Source organism: Mus caroli, unplaced genomic scaffold (genome assembly GCF_900094665.2).
Source record: "Mus caroli unplaced genomic scaffold, CAROLI_EIJ_v1.1 scaffold_13249_1, whole genome shotgun sequence".
Lineage (NCBI taxonomy): Eukaryota > Metazoa > Chordata > Mammalia > Rodentia > Muridae > Mus > Mus caroli.
Genome location: NW_018391300.1, coordinates 14,258 through 33,187, shown reverse-complemented (window position 1 = coordinate 33,187; position 18,930 = coordinate 14,258). Strand labels below are relative to the sequence as shown.

The 18,930-nt window shown below is 43.7% G+C and overlaps 1 pseudogene; it reads right to left on the bottom strand.

Moving 5' to 3' along the window:
* Nucleotides 1-314: 314 nt before the first annotated feature.
* LOC110289098 lies at nucleotides 315-5,543 on the bottom strand (annotated as a pseudogene).
* Between the last annotated feature and the right edge of the window lie 13,387 nt (nucleotides 5,544-18,930).

Below are 18,930 nucleotides of genomic sequence, written 5' to 3'. Positions count from 1 at the left end.
CCATTATGGCATGCAGTCCAGGCCCTGGTTTCTGAAAAGAAAACTCAGCCCTGTCAGGAACATGACCACTAGCCCATTTCCAGTCACCATCATTGGAAGTAACACAATTCCATTGGCCACAATAATGGGAAGCTGACCCTCTGCACAAGGATCACTTGCTGTGTTCTGGGCAGCAGTAGAATCCATAGCTCCTTACTTGATTAGGGGGAGTGCTTCTAGCAGCTGGAATAATCTGTTTGAGGCAGAAAACTAGGTCTGGCCACCATGTCCCTGGCGGCGCTGTTCTAGAGGTGGTAAACAATACCTGGTCCAAATCAGGACTGAGAACCTGCCAAGTTAGAGTCAGAGGCTGGTGTGGGTTGTGGTTCTTTATGCCCAGGGTGACTCTTGCGACGCAAGCGAAACTTAAGAGGATTGTCAGTGGCTGCCATCATCCAGTTGTTTTTATAGTTGTCTTCGTCTTGGCTGGGTGCCTTCTTGACATGGGAGGCGTGGATCCAAGCAGCAATCCCGTCTACTTTTACTGCCTTGGGGGTGGTCAACAACACCAGATACGGTCCTTTCCACCGGGTCTCAGGTGTGCCAGCACGATGTCGTGACCAAGACAGAGTCTCCAACCTGGAACCCGTGAGGTTCCCGGCATGTAGGCTTCTCTGATCTGGTTCCAGATCTGTGTTTTAACAACCTCTAGTACCTTTAGGTCAGCAAAAAGAGCAGAGGGTGAGGATGAGTCAGTGCCAAGATCCAATATCCCACCTGACTCAGTTAAGGGGGGCGGTCCCCCCAAAAGAATCTCATAACGGGTAAGACTGAAATGTCCAGGAATGTTTCAGACCCTGAGGAGCACGCAAAGGGAAGGAGAGTCACCCAGTCCTTTCCTCTGGTCTCCATGACTAATTTAGTAAGGGTCTCTTTTAGAGTCCTATTCATTCTTTCTACCTGTCCTGAGCTCTGGGGTCTATAAGCACAATGTAACTTCCAATTAGTCCCCAATTGTGTGGTCAATTCCTGACTTACCTGGGCAACGAATGCCGGCCCGTTGTCTGAGCCGATTACCTTAGGGATCCTGAACAGAGGCAGGATTTCTTCAAGAATCTTCTTGGTTACCACTTGAGGAGTCTCAGACTTGGTAGGGAAAACCTCTACCCATCCTGAGAAGGTGTCTATGAAGACTAATAGATATTTATTGCCATATTTTCCTGGCTTGATCTCAGTAAAGTCTACTTCCCAATATGCTCCAGGCCTGTCTCCCCTAAGCCTTTGTCCTGGTTCTTTGAAAGGCCGTGCTGCATTAGTAAAGGAGCAGGCTTTGCAGGAGTCTATCACTTTTTCAACCACTGAGTTGAGCTTTAACACATGGTACTTAGAATTTTTAATCAGGTCTTTTAGTTTGTTTGCTCCCAGGTGAGTAAGCTGGTGGAGGCGCATCACATAATCTTGTCATTCTTTTGAAGACAGGATGATCTTGCCATCTTTAGTTTTAGCCACCCCATGGTGGCTAAACATTTGGGTTTTTCCTTCATCTGACATTTCTTCAGTCATGTCATAATCTTTAAATGGGTAGGTGAAACTGACATTTGGACTGGCCTGCGGTTCAGACAATGATTTGGTTGTCAAAATAGTTTCTCCTTGGGCTGCCTGCTTTGCTGCCTGGTCAGCCATCTGATTCCCTTGTGTTACGGGATCTTGCCCTTTTTGGTGGCCTGGACAATGAACTATAGCCACCTTTTTTGGCAGATGTATAGCCTCTAGGAGAGCCAGGATCTCTTCCTTATTTTTAATTTCTTTGCCTGCTGAAGTAAGTAGGCCCCTTTGTCTATAGATGGCTCCATGAATGTGGGCTGTGGCGAAAGCATAACGGCTGTCAGTGTAAATGTTGATCGCCTTACCTTCTGCCAGTCGCAGAGCTTGAGTTAGCGCCAGGAGCTCAGCCTTTTGAGCAGAAGTTCCTTCTGGGAGACTGCTGGCCAAATTACCTATTTTCCATCCACCACCACTGCTCCCACTTTTCTTTTTCCCTCTAATACGAAGCTGCTACCATCTGTGTACCAGTCAGGCACACCTGGCCAAGGTTGATCAGTCAGGTCCTTTCTGGTTCCGGTCTCTTCAGCAAGGATGTCAGCGCATTGGTGCACTGGGGTGGAGTCATCTGTCTCGGGGAGGAGAGTGGCAGGATTGAGGATGGCAGGTGGGGCAAAAGTAACTCGATCATTTAACAACAGGCTCTAGTAGTGGGTCATCCGGGCATTAGTCATCCAATGGTCAGGGGGCTTCCTCACAATACTTTCTAGAGCATGGGGAGCAATTACAGTCACATGCTGACCCAGAGTTAGTTTATCAGCATCTTTGACAAGTAGGGCGACTGCAGCAATGGCTTTTAGGCAAGAGGGCCAACCACTGGCGACTGGATCTAGCTTTTTTGATAGGTAGGCCACTGGCCGCTTTCAGGGCCCCAGAGTCTGAGTCAGGACTCCTCGGGCTATTCCAGCCCGCTCATCAACGCATAGGGTGAAAGGCTTAGTCAAATTTGGCAAGGCCAAAGCAGGGGTTGCAAGCAGAGCAGCCTTTATGTTGTCAAAGGCTTTTTGGTGTTCCTCTGTCCAGGAGAATGGGACTTTTTCTTTAGTGAGTGGATACAGAGGGGCTGCCAGCATTGCAAACCCCAGTATCCAGAGTCTGCAAAAGCCTGCCGTCCCCAGAAACTCACGTACTTGTCGTGGGTTGGTGGGGGTCTGGATCTGCGTCACAGTCTTCTTTCGAGCTTTGGTGAGCCACCGCTTTCCTTCTTGGAGGGTATAACCTAGGTAGGTCACCTTGGTGCGACATAGCTGAGCCTTCTTAGCGGATACCTGGTACCCCAACTCACCCAGTTCGGAGTTTCTTGGTCCCATCGAGGCACAATTTCTGGGTTGAGGCTGCAAGCAGTAAGTCATCTACATATTGCAAAAGAGACACTTGGGGATTCTATGCCCTAAAAGGTGTGAGATCCCGATGGAGGGCTTCATCAAAGAGGGTAGGTGAGTTTTTTAATCCTTGCAGCAGCCTGGTCCAGGTCAGCTGACCTGTATGCCCTCCTTCTGGGTCTCGCCACTCAAAGGCAAACAGAGGTTGGCTACTTGGGTGTAATATGAGACAGAAAAAAGCATCTTTTAAGTCCAGGACGGTGTACCAAGTCCGTTCAGGTGGAAGGGAGCTCAGTAAGTTGTAGGGGTTGGGTACAGTTGGATGAATGCCCTGAACCCACTTATTGACTTCTCTTAAGTCCTGAACAGGCCGATAGTCATTGGTCCCTGGCTTAAGCACCAGCAGGAGGGGGGTATTCCAAGGAGACTGGCACGGGAACAATATACCCTGTTGTAGCAGTCTCTGGATATGTGGTCAGATACCTCTTTTAGCCTCCTGGCTCATGGGGTACTGCCGGACTGAAACAGGGGTGGCAGCCGCTTTGAGCTCGACTACGATGGGTGGCACTTGTCTGGCCAGTCCCATCCCAGCCTGCTCTGCCCAGACTTCTGGAAAGGCTTCCAGTCACTCCTCAGAGGGCAAAGACCCAGACTTTTGTTCATGGAGGCGGTACTCTTCTTCTAAATTTAGAATCAAACATGCTATAGGGGGTCTCTCCCCAGGTGANTTCTGGTCCCTTTGAGGTGAACTGAACTTGAGCCTTAAGTTTGGTCAACAAGTCCCTCCCCAGAAGGGGAGCAGAGCACTCAGGAATCACAAGAAAAGAGTGAGTCACTTGACTTTTTCCAATTTCTAAAACCCGCTTGGTGGTCCAGGGGTAAAATTTACTGCCAGTGGCTCCCATTACCATAGTCTTTTTGTTTCCTAATTGTCCTAATGGTTTGGTCAGGACTGAATTTTCTGCTCCCGTGTCCACTAAAAAATTAACAGGAGTCCCCTCCACAGAGAGCGTCACCCTGGGCTTGGGGAGGGGGACCGAGCCACGACTTCCCTAATCTTCTTCGAGGGCCAGCACTTTAGGTCCTCTCTGTCTCTTTTTGGGGCATTCTCTGGCCCAATATCCCTTTTCTTTGTAGTAAGCGCATTGATCTTTTTCAAGTTGTAGTCTCTGTCCTCCTGGAGGTCGTCTTGCCCTGTTGCCCAGGTACCCTGACTGTCCTCTCTCTGACTTTCCTTCACCTACTACTGCAGCCAAAAATCTTAGTCAAGTTTCTCTCCTGGCAGGGATCACGCCGATTCTCTCTCTCTTCTACCTCTTTCTTTTCTCTTTCTTGCTGCTCTTCCTCTGTCTCTCTTTTGTGATACACTTTCTCAGCTTCTTTTACTAAGTCCTGTAAAGGATAATCTTGGAGCCCCTCTAATCTCTGTAACTTTTTCTTGATATCAGAGGCGGACTGACCAATGAAAGCCATAGCTACAGCCGCTTGCTGTCCCTCCCAGGAGGGATCAAATGAGGTATACCTCCTGTAAGCCTCCATCAGTAGTTCTAAGAGAACAGAGGGCACCTCCACTGGATGCTGAAGAACCTCTCTTACCTAGGCCAAATTGATGGGTTACCGTGCAGCCCCCTTGAGCCCCACCACTAGAGTCTGGCGGTAAACCATGAGACGCTCCCTACCTTCCACAGTATTGAAGTCCCAATCCGGTCGGGCCAAGGGGAAGGCTGCATCTATAAGGTTGGGGAGATTAGTGGGGGTCCCATCTGGTCCTGGGACATTCTTCCTGGCTTCTAGCAGGATCCTCTCTCTCTCTCTTCAGTTGTAAAGAGGACCTGCAAGAGCTGTTGACAGTCATCCCAAGTGGGCTGATGGGAAAAAATCAGGGACTCAAGGAGTCCCATCAAGCCTGAGGGGTTCTCTGAAAAAGAGGGGTGATTAGTCTTCCAGTTGTACATATTGGCCGACAAAAACGACCAATATTGCAGTGGGACCAATTCCCCTGGGACAGGGGCAGATCCCCCCACATAAGCCCGTAAGTGTAGGGCAATGGTAGAATCCAGTCCTGATCCATATCCCTCTGGGCTGCGGCCCCTGCGGCTCTGAGTCCCTGCTGCTGGCCCTGTTTCAGAAGCCATCCTGGGGTCCACTGGGGCGGGCAGCTGTGGAGGAACGGTTTGAGGAACTGGTTGGGGGTAAGGAGGCGGAGGAGGGTCAAGGAGAGAGATATCATCAATTTCAGGATAGATCCGTGGGGGAGCCGATGGAGTTGGCACCAGCGGATACGAAGACATTGCTTTCGGTTTCGAGGCCACGGCCACAGTCGCTGCCTCAGCTCCCGATGTCGAGGGTCTTAACCAGGGTGGTCGATTTTGGAACAGGACCTGCCACACGATAATGTATGGGACCTGATCAGGGTGTCCCCCTGTGGCCTGAAAAACAATTCACTTGACAGCGAAGATAATAGGTAGGTTAAAAGTTCCCTCTAATGGCCATCCCACACCAAAGTTTGGCCACTCAGAGGAGCAAAAAGTTTGCCAAGGTCCCTTTTTGACCTCGACAGAGAGATTATGGGCCCTAGTTCTTACTTCAGTCCAATGGTCAAGAGTCAACGTCAAATGGGGTCGTCACTCTCTGTCCCATTTCGAGCTCGACAAAACACACCACAATAACAGACACCAAAACGAGAACAAAAAGAAACCAAAATCTGCATCTACACCATGTCGACCAGAGACACTGAAAAGAGTCAGTCGGCCTAGAACTAGGTCGCCGACACAGATCGTCAAGGAGTAAAACTACTTCCTGACTTTCCCCACGGGGGTCCACCAGGCATCCCTGGTCCTCCCCCTATCCTCCTCGGACATCTCCCAGGGCAAACAGACGGTGGACACCTGGACACGTCTATCCTTATCTACTCTGCTCTCCCTCCCGGAGCACAGCCTCAAAAAAGCGTCTGCAAAACTGAAACTGCGATCGCAGCAGATTCCTAGACAGAACACAGACACAGAACTGAAACCAGACACAAATCCTTACCTCCAAGTGGGTCTAGGACCCCTGGGTGGTCGCGCAGATCCCAGATGAGCCCCCAAATAAAAGATCCCCAAAGGGAGACCCTCACTCAAGTCTCGGGAATAGCGCGCACCCAGTGAAGCACTGAGACCAAACTTGCTGTAATCACATGAGGAAGTTTATTGGAAACAAAGCAGAATGAGAGCTCAGACCAGCATGCTGGGGTCGAGACTCATACACCACGCAGGAGTAGAGGAGTTCGACCCCGACCCAAACTCTCTACAGGCTTATAAAGGCAAAAACCACAAAAGAGGGGGAGGATTGGGGAGGAAATAGGGGAAGTCCAAGACCATAAATTTACCCAACAGTTAGGACATGTGCTACATTAAGCAACATGCCTGGGGCGTTGGAACATTCTGTGGTTGTTCCAGGAAATGTTTTTCTTAAAAATGTTGCGGGTACAGTCACCCAGCAGAGGACTGAGGCCCAAGGATGAAGAGTTCATGTTCTCACAGGCAGCTAGTAATTTTCCACTCTTCACCACCATCCCAGCTGCTTCTCCTCATGCATACCAGATCTTCTCTGACCAATGAGCCTCAGCAACTGTCATCACATTATCTGGAATGCATATTCTTCTTGAATGCTGCTGGAGGCCACACTCTCTATCTGCATGTTTTCATTCCAAACCTAGAGGTTCCTTGATACCTTTCCTGGATACTCTGACGATCTGAAAAGAATGCTCACCCTGGAATTTCATTTTTTTAAAGTTAGGTTGTCATGCTCCCTCTTTCACTTAACAATATAAAAATATTTCATACTGACTTAATAGCTACCTGGCGATATGGCTCAGCTCCCACACTAGGATGAGAACTCCATGAGGATAAGATCTGTTAATTTGCTGCCTCTGGTCATTGCAGTGTCCAAAACACTGCATGGCAGAGACCACTCACAGTGTTTATGGGACAAAGGTAAAACAAATGAACTGAGTGAGAATCCGTGGAATTGAGCATGTAAAATTAGACAGGTATGCCTGGGTCTAGCCATAAAGCTACCTACTAATGCACTTTGCACCACAGTCTAGGCTTGCAGGGCAAGATGAAGTAGGGCAACTGGAGACATGGCCAACAGAAATCTTTAAAAGGTTGAAATGAGATAGACCTTTCCTCATACCAGGGTGCTTGTATACTTGTTAGAATGTGGGTCCTATTCCAACGCCTTTACATGATACAAACTGTAACTATTGCTTTATTTACAGATAGTGGGATGTGATGAGAGCCATTTCCAAGCTCTTCAGATACACAGTTTGGGCAGATAGTTTCTCTGTAATACATATCTCTAGGCCAAAGCTTGGAAGCTTCTAGGCCCCATACGGTATAATCTTCCAAGCTGACTGATTCCATTCAACTTCTCTCAGCTTCTCAATATGTTGCTCTGCTTGGCATCATACAATAGTGGCAGTCTATTCTAATCTTCTGGCTCATTCTCATTCTCTGGCTCATCTTGTCATCCTCTGTGTCTAGCTTGTTCTTTCTGCAAACTGTCTCTGTAATAGTGTCCTGGGAAAATTGCCTTGCAGGTACACATTCCACCACAACCACCACCACCACCACCACAAAAACAACAACAACCTGTGCCTAGATCTAGCTTGTTGTCTCCCTGTGATGTTCTTAAGTTACCTCTCTTTCTGTTCCCTTCCAGCAACCTTGAGCAGGCTAAATCAGACCTTGTTTTGTCACAGTCCAGTAGCCCTCCTAGGGTGGAGTCTTCCAACCTAAGTGAAGTCTATTGTCCTGCCACATATGCAGCTTCCTGCAAAAAAACACTACCTGCTGAGCAGCTGAGCTTGTTTTCCTGAGGAGATTCTGTTGAAGTGGGGGATGGGTTTCACCCTTTAATTTCAGACACAAGAATTAAACATATGGCCTTGATCAAAAACTTTGTCTTAGTCTCATTTGTCTATCTTCTGTCTTTCCCATCCATCCCCAGCTCTCCTTCCAGGTACCCACTTCTCCATGGATGCTGGCAGCTACATCATTCCTGTGCTGTTCTCCTGAGTTGCGTGTATCTTCTGTCTGAATCATTCTGACAAACCTTGCTCTGATTTGTTAGTCTTCTCTCAATAAGAAGTCACTTGCAAAAATAAAGGCTTCCTTCTACAAAATAAACTTACCTACATTGTTTGCTATTAAAGGTGTAAGGGCCTGTCTGTATTCTAGCCAGATCATACAGTAATCCAGAATGTTTACATTCCAGCCAGATTACAGAAACCCAGAAGAACTTTGGCTATGATCGCTTGCCAGAGCAGCCATGTTATTGGGTATGAACTTATCAAAAGTCAAATTGGGGAGCCCTCTCAGCCAATCCAAGCTGCCCGGAGCAGCCTGCTATTGATAATCTTCAGAGGTCCGACTCGGGATATATGTGGGGGGTTCCCCACTAGGTTCTTTCACTATACCTGAGGGACCTCTATTCTACTACCACCTCTCCTCTACCTTCATCATACTTTTTGATGATAGAGGATAGAATCCCTTTTCCCACCCATCTTCCCTACTTGCTGAGCCTTATGGGCCAAACCAAGCTGCCTTGAACAGCCTGCTATCCCAGGGAGCCTCCTAGTCTTCACCACCTCTCCTCCACCTTCATCAGACTCCTGAACAATTCCTGAATTCTTCCCTTCCCCGACCCATCTTCATTGCTATCTGAACCCCCAGGGCCAAACCAAGCTGCCCAGAGCAACCTGTTATCTCAGGGAGAACACCATTCTCCTGCCATGTCCCCACCCAACTCCAGCAAACCTGTAGTTCCAGAACCATATAGACCACAGTTTTGGACCATTAAACCCGAGGATACACATCAGAGGTCTGCAACACCAGGTCCATTGAGATTAAACCCCTCCCAAAACCTACTACAACAAGAACATCCAGGGAACAAAACCATCCATATGGCTAAAGGCTCCTGAAATGACAAAGTCAAACAGCGTAATATGACACCTTTAAAGCACAGCCACCCGACTAGAACACACTTGGATATTCTAACACAAATGAATCACAAGAAAATGACCTTAAATCCAATCTTCTAAAGATGATAGTTTCCTTTAAAGAGGAAACAAACAAATCCCTTAAAGACATACAGGGAATAAAATTGTGTAAGACCTGAAAGTGGAAATAGAAGCAATAAATAAAACACAAACTGAGGAAATCCTGGAGATGGAAAACCTAGGAACAACAGATGTGAGCACCAACTGAATACAGTGGATGGAAGAGAGAATCTAACCTAAGAATAATAGGAATAGAGGAAGTGAAGAGTCCCAGCTCTGAGGTCCAAAAAATTATTCTCAGCAGAACTATAGAAGAAAACTTTCCCCACCTAAAGAAAGAGATGCCTATAGATATATCAGCTTATAGAATATCAATTAGATTGGACTAGAAAAGAAATCCTCCCAGAAAATAATTATCAAAACACAGGATCTACAGAACAAATAAAGAATGTTAAAAGCAGCAAGGGAAAATGGCCAGGTAAATGAAAAACAGGATCCATCATTGTGCTGCAAACAAGAAACATATCTCAGCAACAAATATAGAAATTGCCTCAGAGAAAATGGCTGGATTATTTTCCCAAACAAATTGACCCAAGAAGCAAGCTGATGTAGCTAATTTAACATCTAATTAAATAGACTATCAACAAAAATGAATCAAAAGGCACAGAGAAAATCAAAAGAGACATGGAAGGATACTTCATATTCATCAAAGGAAAAAAATGGATCAAAATGATATCTCAATTCTGAACAACTATGCCCCCCAAACAAAGGTACCAACATTGCTAAAATTTAATTCACACATAGATACCCACACATAACTTAATACTGGGAAACTTCAACACACCTCTAATACCAATTGACAGGTCATTCAGATAAAGACTAAACAGAGAAATAATGAAACTAACAGATATTATGAATCAAAAGGACCTGACAGACATCTATAGAATATTTCACCCAAACACAAAAGAATATAACTTATTCGCAGCACCTCATGGATCTTTCTCCAATATTGACCATATAGCCAGTCGCAAAGGAAGCCTCAACAGATATAAGAAAACTAAAATAGCACCTTGTATCTTATGAGACCACATGGATTAAAGTGGTCTTCAACAACAATGGAAACACTGAAAAACTTTACACACTCACGGAAATTGAACAACACAATGATGTTCTGGTAAATCTCCAACCTAGAAAAGCTCAGGCAAAGAAATCACAACTCACTAAATAGGAATACAAGCTACACTCCTAGGTTGGGCATATCTATCATTACATTACTATATTCACCATCTATGAGATCCCTTATAACTTGTGATTTCTCCAGGCCACATGGTTCGTCTCCATTTTCCTTACACCTACTCCTCTCCCTCCTCTTCCATAGTCCTCTCTCTCCTCCTCTCTTCCTTCTCCTCCCAAATTTGCAGCTCCACCTTCCCTTCCACTGCCCAGTCACCTGCTCTAGCCTTTACTTTACAAGTTAAAATGGGGAGAAGGTACACCAGAAGTCACCAGTGATGAGTGATTCACTCATCATTTGCAACATGCCCTAGGATAGCAAAATTAGCATCAAAATAGATGTCCAGGGCTATCCACAACAGGAAATTAAAGACTTTCTGGAATTCAATGAAAATGAAGGCACAACATACCCAAGTGATTGGGACCCAGTGGAAGCAGTACTAAGAGGAAAGTTCAAAACATTAAGTGCCTCCATATAGAAATTAGAAAGTCTCTATACCAGCAATTTAAAAGTACACCTGAAATTTGTAGGAAAAAAAAAAAAAAGAAGCAAGCACACCTAACAGGAGTAGAGGGTAGGAAATAATAAAAATCAGGGCTGAAATCAATCTGTTAGAAACTGAAAGACTCTGAGAGGAGCCCCTTGCTCAGGCCTCAGGACAATACCCGACACCCAAGAACTCACGATAGACCGAGCTTGTTGCAAACCACATGAGGCTTTATTCGGGGAAAGCCAGAGCTCTGGGGACGTCTCATTTTCCATGCAGGGGTAGAGGAGTCGACCTCAAGGGGAAAGAGGACCCAGTTTTTATAAGCCCTCTGGGGGGAAAGGAGAAGAGGGGAGTAGGGGATTTCCAGATCTAAACAATGTCTATTCTAAAATTATTGATTCCTCAAGAAATGGGTATGGGAGAGAAACAAGGAAAGAGTCTAATGAAGGTGCAGCACTCCGGATTGGCCCTGACTATGGTTGCTGGGGAGATTTCCTGACTTTTCCTAGCAACCAATATCACAAACACCTGGCAGTGAGGTGCAGCAATGGGCACACACCTGGTCAGAATATTGGCAGACACACACAGGTTCAAGGAGTGGCCAGAGCATTCTTCACCTCTATTATTCTAAATCAGTGAAGCTAGTTCTACTAACAATGAAATCTATTTTGCCAATTTCAGAGCTTCTGTGACCTTTTACATTCTGTCAGGATCTTTCAAAACAAAGAAAACAATACAAAGAATCAACAAAACCAAGAGCGGGATCTTTGAGAAAATTAACAAGTTAGACAAAACTTTAGCCAAACTAACCAAAAGACAGAGAGACATTTCCTGAATAAACAAACTCAGAAATGCAAGTGGAGACCTAACAAGAGACACTGAACAAATTCAAAGAATCATTAGGTCTTGTTTCAAAAACCTGTACTCCACCAAAAGGGAAAACCTTAATGAAACGGATGGTTGTCTAGAAAGATATCTCATACCAAAATTAAATCAAGATCATGTAAACTATTTAAACAGCCCTTTAACCCCTAAAGAATTAGAAGCAGTCATCAAAATCTCTCAACCAGAAAAGCCCAGGGCCATATGGTTTTAGTGCACAGTTCAATCAAATAAGAGCTAATTCCAATACTCCTCAAACTATTCCACAAAATAGAAACCGAGGGTACACTGCCGAACTCATACTATAAACCATACCTCCCTTATTTTTAAACCACACAAAGATTAAAAGGAAAAAGAAGGACAATTTCTTTTATGAACATTGATGCAAAAATACTCAATAAAATACTCACAAACTAAATCCAGAAACAGGTCAAAAACATGATCCATCAAGAAGTAAGCTAGATCAGTGGCCCAATACCTGTCCAAATGTAAGAGCATAGTTACCTCCCACAATGTCCACAGTAATCAAAGACACAGGGGACTCTCTCTCCCAAATTTCCACAAAGGCTGGAACATGCACCCAGCCAAGCTGACAAGGGACTCACTCCCACTTCCACCTCAACCCCCAAGCTCCACTTTCCTTGGGCACCTTTTCCTCACCAGGGCCAGATCAGTGGCCCAACACCTGCACAAATGCTACAGCCTGCTTGTCTTCCAGGAGCTCCATAGTAACCAAGGGCACAGGACATCTTCAGTAAAAGAGGCACAGGATTTCTGAAGTAACCAGAGACACAGAATGTCTACCCTAACCAGAGACATTGGAGCCACACTCTAATCAGAGACAACACTGCCTGTCTCCAAGGAGATCAGCCCTAACTCAGATTACAGAGCTCTGTGCCTCCAAGGAGACCAGTTACAACCGGAGACACCAGGGCCATTTAACACCAGAGTGAACCAAAAGGCCAGAGGCAAGCAGAATATCATATGTGACAGAACCCAATGCAATTTGGCACAATCAGAAGCCAGTTCTTCCACCACAGCAAGCCCTGGATACTCTAACATGACTGAAAAGCAAGATAGTGGCCTAACATCCCATCTTTCAAAGATGACAGATGCCTTTAAGGAAGATATAACAAACACTATGTAAAGAAACAGGAAAACAAAGGCAAACATGTAGAAACAAACAAATCCCTTAAAGAAATACAGGAAAATATGAGCAAGCAGGTAAAGGCGTTGAATAAAACAGTACTAGAACTAAAAATTGAAATAGAAACAATAGAGAAAACACAAAATGGGGAAACACGGGAGATGGACAACTTACAGAATGTACCTAAGGAGTTGAAATGGTCTGCAAACTTATAGGTGGAAGAACAATATGAACTAACCAGTATCCCCCATTGATTGTATCTCTAGCTGCATATGTAGCAGAAGATGACCTAGTCAAGTATCAATGGGAAGAGAGTCCCCTTGGTCTTGCAATCTTTATATACCCCAGTACAGGGGAACACCAGGGCTGAGAATTTGGAGTAGGACGATAGGGGAGCAGGGTGGGAGAATTGTTTAGGGGACTTTTGGGATGACATTTGTAATGTAAGTGAAGTAAATATCTAATAAAAAATTGAAAAAAAATAAAGCTCCAAACCCATAATGTCCAGGAAATACAGGACACAATGAAAAGACCAAACCTAAAAATAATAGGAATAGAAGAGGGTGAAGAATCCCAGCTCAAAGGGCCAGAAAACATCTTCAACAAAATCATAGAAGAAAACTTCCCTAACCTAATGAAAGAGATGGTCATAAATGTATAAGAAGCCGACAGAACACCAAATTGACTGGACCAGAAAAGAAAATCCTTTCATCACAAAATAATCAAAACACTAAATGCACAGAAAAAAGAAATTATTAAAAGCTGTAAGGGGGGAAGACCAAGTAACATATAAAGGCAGACCTGTGAGAATTGCACCATACTTTGCAACAGAGACTCTAAAAGCTAAAAGATCCTAGACAGATATCATCCAGTCCCTAAGAGACCATATATGCCATCACAGGTTACTATACTCAACAAAATATTCCAAAACCATACCAAATTTAAACAATACCATCTTTTTACTAATCTAGCCCTACAGAGGATACTGGAACAAAGTTTTCTATACAAGGAGGGTAACTACACCCAAGAAAACATAAGAAACTGAACATTTCACAACAAACCCAATAGAAGAGAATCATAAGCATGGAATGCCATCTCCAACAACAAAAATATCAGGAACTAATTATCATCTGTCTTTAATATCTCTTATCATCAATGAACTCAATTGCCTAATAAAAAGATACTGGCTAAAGACTGGGTATATAAGCAGGATCCAGCCCTTTGCTTCATACAAGTAATACACCTCAGTGACAAAAACAGACACTACCTCAGAATAAAAGGTTGGAAAAACGTTTTGCAAGCAAACAGTCACAAGAAACAAGCTGGAATAGTATGCGGCTATGGGCTGTGAGAGGAAGCCTGGTAAGGTTGACCTAAGGTTTAAAGCCCTGGGGACCCTGAAGGGACAGTAGAAGCTTTGCCTGCTTCTGGAACCAGGCCCCTGCCATGTAGCCACTTACCCACTTTAGAGAGGTTTGTGGCTTTCAGTCATATAAAGACAGCACCCCAAGCCCTCCCACATGTAGATGAGGTATCCCTGACCTCTTAGACCAAGCCAATAGTAAACACCTACGGTCATACTCTGACCCACCCCAAGACTGTACATAAGAATCCTATTGAGAAGAAAAAAAAAGGTGTATGAGAATTACTCTGTCATTATCTGAGAGACTCTGTCATAAGAGTTGTAACACCACCACCAGGGAAAGGACATGCTTTCCCAAAACACCACAAGAAGCTCCCACCACCTCTCTATGGCTAGTCAGCCTCTCACCAGCTCAGCCAGGTATGACTCAGCCTAGAGCATCTTGGAGCAACAGAAGCTACAGCAGTGGTGAATGCAGCTGCAGTAGTGGAGACAGCAAAGACAATTCCTCCTTCTTGGTAGCATTCTTTCCCCTTCTCCTGAACCCTCAGACCTGTTTAGGCCAAAGATCTCCATGGAAAGCTTAAAGTACACAGGCCCACATCATAGCCATCCTAATATCCAATAAAATAATATTTCAACCACAAATAGTTAAAAAAAAAGATGAGGAAGAATTTACACTCATCAGAGGAAAAATCCACCAAAGCAAAGTCTCAATTCTCAACATGAATGCCCCAAATGCAGGGGACCCTCGTTGTACTGGCTAGTTTTGTGTCAACTTGACACAGGCTGGAGTTATCAGAGAGAAAGAAGTTTCATTTGGGGAAATGCCTCCTGGAGATCTAGCTGTTTTCTCAATCAGTGATCAAGGGAGGAGGTCCCATTGTGGGTGGTGCCATCTCTGGGCTGCTAGTCTTCCTTCTATAAGAGGGCAGGCTGAGAAAGCCAGGGGAAACAAGCCAGTAAGGAACATCCCTCCAGGGCCTCTGCATCAGCTGCTGCTTTCTGACATGCTTGAGTTCCAGTCCTGATTTCCTTGATGATGAACAGCAGTATGGAAGTGTAAGTTGAATAAAACTTTTCCTCCCCAACTTGCTTCTTGGTCATGATGTTTGTGCAGGAATAGAAACCCCGACTAAGACACACATCCATAAAAGATATTTTACTAAAGCTCAAAACACACATTGATCGTCTCAAAATTATAGTGGGAGACTTCAACACTCCACTCTCACCAATGGACAGGTCATTGAAACAGAAAATAACAGAGACACAGTGAAACAAACAGAAGTTATGAACCAAATGGATTTAAAAGATATCTATGGAACATTTCACCCCAAACAAGAGAATATTCATTCTTCTCAGCTCCTCATGGAACATTCTGCAAAACTGATAATATAATTATTCATAAAACAAGCTTCAACAGATACAAGAAAATGGGAATACTCACATGCATTCTATCAGATAACATCAGACTAAGGCTAGATGTCAATAACAACCAAAACAACAGAAAGTCCACATAATCATGAAAACTGAAAAACTTTCTGCTGAATGATACTTGTTCAGGGTAGAAATAAGAAAGACTTCCAAGAAGTTATAGAATTTAACTAAAGTGAAAACATATCATACCAAATATCATGGGACACAATTTAAACAGCATTAAGTGAAAAATTCACAGCACTAAATGCCTTCGTAAAGAATTTTCAAGAGATGCTATACAAGCGAGTTAAAAGCACACCTAACAGCTCTAGAACAGAAAGAAGCAAAGTGCACCAAAGAAGAGTAGATGTCAGGATATTGTCAAGCTCAGGGCTGAAATCAACTGGTTAGAAACTAAGAGAATGATTCAAAAAATCAACAAACCAAGAGCTGGTTTGTTAAGAAAATCAACAAGATAGATATGATATACGTTAGCCAAATTAACTAAAGGGCACCGAGACAGTATCCAAATAACAAAATCAGAAATGAAAAAGAGACATAACAACAGAATCTGAGAAAATTCAAGAAAATCATTTGAAGCAATTACAAAAGCGTTTAGCTCTACAAAACTGAAAAAAATCTAGATGGCTTTCTGTACTAAATTCAAATCAAGGTCAGGTAAACTATCTAAACAGTCCTATAACACCTAACAAAATGCAGAGAGTTATCAAAAATCTCCCAGCCAAAAAAGCCCAATGCCAGACCATTTTAATGAAGAATTCTACCAGACCTTAAATAAGATCTAATACTATTACTCCTCAAACAATTCCACAAAATAGAAACAAAAGAAACACTACCTATTTCATTCTATGAAGCAACAATTACTCTGATACCTTAATCACACAAAGACCCAACAAAGAAAGAGAACTTCAGATCAATCTTGCCTATGAATATTGGTGCAAAAATACTCAACAAAATTCTTGCAAACTGAATCTAAGAACACATCAAAACCTTTATTTAGCATGATCAAGTAGGGTTTATCCTAAGGCTACAGGGATTGTTCAATATATGCAAATCCTTCAACATAATATACTATATAAACAAACCCAAGGAAAGAAACCACATGATCATCTCATTAGATGCTGAAACAGCCTTCAATAAAATGTAACACCCATTCATGTTAAAAGACTTGGAAAGATCAGGAGTTCATGGCACATATCTAAACATAATGAAAGCCATATAGTGCAAATAAACAGCCAACATGAAATTAAATGAAGAGAAATCAGAGCAATCCCACTAAAGCCAGGGACAAGACAAGGTTGTCCACTCTTTCCTTATCTATTCGATACAGTACTCAAATGTCTAGATAGAGCAAGTAGATAATAAAAGGAAATCAACGGGATGCAAATTGGAAAGGAATAAGGCAAAGTATCACTATTTTCAGATGATATGACAGTATATATAGGCAACCCCCAAAATTCCACCAGAGAACTACTATAGCTGAAAAACAAGTTCAGGGAGTTGGAGAGATGGCTGAGTGCTTAAGAGCACCAACTACTCTTCCAGAGGTCCTGAGTTAAATTCCCAGAAACCACATGGTGTCTTAAAACCATCTGTAATGAGATCTGATGCCCTCTGTTGATGTTTCTGAAGAAGGAAATGGTATAATCATATATATTAAATAAATAAATAAATAAATAAATAAATAAATAAATCTTTACAAAAATGCAACTTAAACAAAGTTCTAAAAATTGGTCCTGGTCTAACAGGATGTCTACATGTAGAAAGAAAATTGATCCATATTTATAACTCTGCACAAAACTCAAATACAAGTGGATCAAGGACCTGAACATAAAACAGGATGCTCTAAATCTGATAGAAAAGAAAGTGGGAAAGGCCTTTGAATGCATTTTTGCAGGAGAAAATAGCCTGAACACCATACCAATGGCTCAGGCTCTAAGAATAAATATTGGAAAATGGGACCTCATGAAACTGAAAAGCTTTTTTAAGGCAATGGACACTGTTAAATGGCAAATCGGCAGCCTATAGATGGGAAAAGGGCCTTCACCAACCCTACCTCTGACAAAGGACTAATATCCACATTCACAAATAACCAAATAACTCAATTAAAATATGGAGTGCAGAGCTAAACAGAAAATTCTCAAAAGAGAAATCTCAAATGGCCAAGAAGCACTTAAAGAAATGGTCAAAGTCCTTAGTCATCTGGGAAATGCAAATCACAACAANTCTGAGGTTCCATCTTATATCCATCAGAAATGGTAAGATCAAAAAGTCAAGAGATAGCACAAACTGGCAAGGATATTGAACAAGGGGAACATTCCTTGATTGCTAGTAGGGGTGCAAACTTGTATAATCTCTGGAAATCAATTTGGCAGCTTCTTAGAAAACTTGCAATAGTTCTATCTCAAGACCAAGCTATACCTCTCCTAGGCATATTCCTGAAAGGTGCTCCAACTTCCCAGAAAGACACTTGGTCTGCAATGATTAAAGCAGGTTCATTTGTAGTAGCAAGAATGGATGGAACTTGAGTATATCATCCTGAATGTGGTAAAAAATCCTAAAAGGATATACATACATGACAGTTGCACGGTGTCCTCTGAGAGGCTCCACCAGCAGCTTACTAAGACAGATACAGACACCCACAGCCAAACAATGAATGGAGCTTGGGGACTCTCATGGATTTATATGGGAAAGGATTGTGGGCCAAAGGGTATAGAAATTCGCCAATGAGACAAACACAATCCACTAACCTGCACCCTTGAGGATCTTGGAGTCAGATCCACCAACCAAAGAACATATACGGGCTGAACCTAGGCCTTCCCACATATATCTAGCAAATGTGCAGTTTGACCTTCATGTGGGACACAAACAATTGGACCTGGACCTACCCAAAATGCTGTTGCCTGTCCATGGGTTATCATTTTTTCTTGTGCGCGCCCGACTGGCCAGGAAGAACGAAGCTGCAACAGAGTCCTTCCACACACGTTTATTGGGAGAGCTTGATTGCAGAGGCAAAGTGACCCAAAGCCCAGAACTAGTGCTGCTTGTATAGGCCTAGGAGAGGCGTTCTCTCTCAATTGATTGGTTAACTTGTCTCTCATCTGATTGGTTAACTTTGGTTAATTCTCAAAACCTCATCTTGGCAAAAGAACCTTTACTGCCTATGTATATGTGGTGGCCAGCTGTAGCCAACTGCCACTCTGCAACTGCCACTCTGCAACTGCCACTCTGCAACGGCTTCCCACATCTCCACCTTTTTGTTTTAATAAAATGAGGCTGGTCTAGGCCTGTGCAATTATGTCCATCTGCCGTGGCTCCTGTTTTAGGTCGTTCCTTTAATGTCACAGCCTTTCCTGTCATAAACCCTATTGCCACTGCGCCCCTTGTCTTAGGTTGGTCTGTGCATGAGGAAAGTTGCCCGTCTCTGGATA